General features: G+C 49.2%; 1 long non-coding RNA gene across 1 annotated transcript; it reads right to left on the reverse strand.

Moving 5' to 3' along the window:
• Positions 1-465: 465 nt before the first annotated feature.
• LOC125521652 (uncharacterized) lies at positions 466-2,620 on the reverse strand. The gene is made up of 2 exons (XR_015611042.1): positions 1,966-2,620; positions 466-948 (listed from the first exon to the last, which is right to left on the reverse strand). It is a non-coding gene; the product is annotated as an uncharacterized LOC125521652 (long non-coding RNA).
• Positions 2,621-4,172: the final 1,552 nt, after the last annotated feature.

Here is a 4,172-nt window from a genome sequence, read left to right on the forward strand (position 1 = left end):
CAAATACAAATGCACACATCTGAAAGAGCGTAAAGTTCTCACACGGAGTTCAAAAAATAGTGAAAAAATTTCCACAAGAAATGTTGGACATTTTCTTAGGCGACCCTATATAGTTTTTCAATTGGTTTTCACGTTGAACCACGTCAGCGTTAGAAACTAAACTTCTCTTTTCTTTTCTTCTAATAAAAACACAACATTCTTTTTTACTTTTAAAAATAATTGTACCTTTCCTTACTCATGTATGAAACTAATCTTTTTTTTGAAATGTGTGTACCACATAGCGCGGATGGAGGCAATTCTTCAAATTATTTTAATTCGAGACATAAACACAAATCGCGTCAACCTATTACTTCCATTCCTATTTTTTGGAAAAGAGAAACAAAATCTAAATTTCTTGAACATATTACGCCATTAACCTCTTTTACAAAATTTCTTTTAAGTACATAGACAGAATGGAGATATGAATGGTTTCCTTAGTGTCTCTGTCTCTCTTCATGAAACACAAGCCTCGGTAGAAGCACATAAGAAGAATTAGTACTCCATAATGTTGATGCATTTTGGAGAAGAAAACTCGTTTTTTTCCAGTGCACGCACGCAAGCAACACACCCAGCATATATCATAGCACGCAAGCAGCACACCCAGCTATACAACATATATCAAAGCACGCAAGCAACACATCCAATGCACGCACACACGCCAGCATGCATGCAGACACGGATTAGCATGTACCCCATGCCTCGCTCATGGCACACTAATAGGCGTTGGTGACTGGCCGCAGAGGTCGCAAGGACACAGGACAACCATGACGGCAGACGGGATGTGAACCGCAGGGGAGACGCTGGGTCACGATGGTGGCCCATCCAAAAACGAGGTGGCACACCATGCAGCACCTTCATCGACAAGTTAGAAGCACTAGTGCAAGCGATTAAGCACTCAGACGACCGCACCTGTAGCAAAGCGGCAGAAGTTCAGTTTTAAGTAGAAGTTTAGATTTCAGATATTAATAGGCACTTGCATGTACATGGTGAAAGCAAGCAAATAGCAGGAGACTATAACCCGTAAAAGCAAAAGCTAACAAACGTTCAACAGTGGCCTGGAAGCACACATGTACAGGTGTAATTGAACTCGGCATATAGCCATAGTAGGACTTCACGACTGCCGACGTATAGCTATAGTAGAACTTGGCATATAGCCATGGTTGAACTTCTCGCCATCAGTGTTCAGAATATCATTAAGGCTACAAAATAGAACTTGAATCAGCCAGAAAAGAAGAGCACAACATCTGAACCTTCGATGTCCATGGGGTAAGAGCATTACCACACAATAGAAAATAGTACAATAGCACTTATCCACCTTTTATAAAATTTTTAGTATGGTGGTAATTAGCTCAAACGAATTGCAAGTCAATGTATTTGGTTCACGTTCACTTGTTCACTTCTAAAAATGTTCAGGCTCTAAATTCCAACTATGCAATTTTTTTAATCTGGTAGTACTGGCTCGACCAAATAGTACAATCCCGCTCTTTCTTCGGAATATGATGACCATTTTGTGGAGTGTGCAGAGTTGCATTTTTGTGTCATTATATTTTTTGCGACTCTGGTAGCAACTTGTACACTATTTGGTTGAGTTTGTACTATTCTTCTTCAGATGTTCAAATATGATGAGCTGAACATTTTCACAACCGTAGCTAGCTCAACCGAAGAAACTTATGATGACCTGAACTTCTGAAGAAGAATACACGAAAAATGCAAAGTTGGATTTTAGAGATGTAAGTTCTTCCAAATTGCATTAATCAAACACTAGCACCACATCAGACTCCACACATCTGCTGCATTTCACTCAGTCGAAGCAGTTAAGTTTTGTTAACAGAAGTTTCCTCACCAAGACATCCATGTGCACGAGCATGTTTAGTGAGGGAATTCAAATCCTGGAGAGAGAGTTCAGTGAAGAGAGGAAGGGGGTACCTGACATTGAAGAGAAGCCGCGTGCTTCCAGTGGAGGGCCATGTCGGTCATCGATAGGAAAGGGGCTGGGTAGGTTGCACTGAACGGAAGTGATGGGAAGGCGGCCGGATGGGGATCGTCACAGGTGTACAGGATGGCAGCAGGAGGGGCCAGCTGGCGCTGCATGGGGGAGGCACTCGGTAAGAGGAGGCAATGGACTGCGGCGATGGCCAGAGGAGGAAGCCGTCCATGGTGGCTCGCCATGGTCAGACAATGGCGACTCGTTCAGAGGGAGGCGTGCTGATCGGGAAGGAGGGTGTGGTCGGCGGCGCGTGCTTGCTGGAGGCGCGTCGCGGCAGCAGGAGCTACCGTGGGAGGGAGGTGGAGGTGGAGGCGGCGGCGCATGCTGGCTGGGGGATGCTTCATGGCTGTGCGCCTGGCCGGAGGTGGAAGGTAGGGGTGGCGGCGCGTGCCATAGGGGGAGGATGGCAGCACGGCGGCCGGATCCTGGGGCGGGGGCGGCGGCCGGATACTGGGACGGGAGCGGTGGGGCAGGGGCGCGTGTGGGCGGCGATCACGTCTCCGGTTGGGGCACGTCTGGGCGGCGGCTGCGTCTTCGGTGGGGGGCGGGGCGGGACGGTGGCAGCAGCGCCGGTTGGGGCGGGAGGTGGGGATCAGGATCGGGGAAAGTGCTGGATTGGGATTTTTTTTGTTCTCACAGTCGGCTCGGTAGTTCGGGAACATCTGCATCGGGCCCTTATAGGGCCTGATGTGATCCAAATAGTTATTCTAATCCTAGGATTAGAATAGTGTTGTCCTATACACACACACACACACACACACACATATATATATACCCTCCATGCCCATTTTAGACCAAACCCAAAATCCTAGGACTTTTGTTCCCGCTAGCCGCCGCCACCTATAGTCTCCTTCCTCCTCGGATCAGCCGCCGCCTCCACCCGGTCTCCAGCCACCTCGGGATCCGCTCCCAATTCGAAAATTCACCCACTTCCCTCCTGTCTCCTCACTGAATGGAGCCTCTGAAGCCGCAGCTCCCCACCGCGGAGTCCCTCATTGCCGGCCACCAAAGCTCTGCCCGCTAGCCAACGGAGGACCTCCTCACGCTCTCTACTCCTTCGTGCCCCGAGCCTCCCCGTGCTCCTCCTCGCCTCGCCGTCCGGCGCCGCCGTGGGCAACCGAACCAACTAGCAAGAGGAGCTCCCATGGCGCCCGATCCAGGAGGCCTGACCTCCCATTGCTCGCCGACGCCTCAACCGGAGCAGGACCCCGTCGCCCTCTCCTTCATGTTTCCCTCCATTTTCTCTCTTCTTCAACTCACCACGAGCTCCCTCTCTCTCTGTCTCTCTCTCTCTCTCTCTCTCTCTCTCTGTTCGAATAGGTGCCACCATGTAAAACCTCATGAGTTCCTTGCATGGCGCTGCTGCCCTCTGCATGCGGTCTCATCGTCACCGCCAGGACCTTCCCGCGTCGCCCCGCCGAGTCCCTCTGTTGGAGCGCCTCTGTCTCTGCTCTGCACCAGTCCATCCTCGCGTCGACCTTCGCTGCTTCCCCACCGTTCCTCGCCTCCCGGAGCAAGTCGCTGCACCGCCCCTGCTTCGTCGGCCTCCTCTGCTTCGCCTGCAAGCCCGCTTCCCCGCGGACCATCGCTGTTGCAGCCATCAGCCTTGCCTATGGTTCACGCATTGACCTCGGTCCTCGCTTCAATCTAGAGGCAGCAGTCAACTGCGTCGCCAGTCACCACCAGCGCCACCACGGCCTCCCCTCCTTGCGTGGTTTGCGCCCCTCTCCAAGGCCAAGGCCCAATGTGAGCAGCCACACCGCACCCCCCTTGTGCTCTGCCGAGCCAGTAGTTTTGACCCGATCTATATTTTTTTCTGCTCCAGACGAATTTCCAAATTATCCAGCGAATTGTACTTTTACAGAAAAGTCCCTGTAGATCATGCATTTAATAACTCACAATTCGTGCATCGGATTAAAATGATTTAAATATGTAAAATGCTTATAATCTCATCTAGTTTCATAATATGCAAATTTCATCCATGTTTAAACTTGTAGCTTGTTTAATTTTGTATAAATGATATGTTAAAATGATTTATTTCATAACTAAATAACCGTAGATCCAAATTTAATAAACTTTATATGTAAATGGGGTGGAAAATGCATAGAATATCCTGGTTCACTTTATTTTGATGTTTAACAACTAT

Source organism: Triticum urartu, chromosome 7A, assembly GCF_056163025.1.
Source record: "Triticum urartu cultivar PI428250 chromosome 7A, HENAU_Tu73, whole genome shotgun sequence".
Lineage (NCBI taxonomy): Eukaryota > Viridiplantae > Streptophyta > Magnoliopsida > Poales > Poaceae > Triticum > Triticum urartu.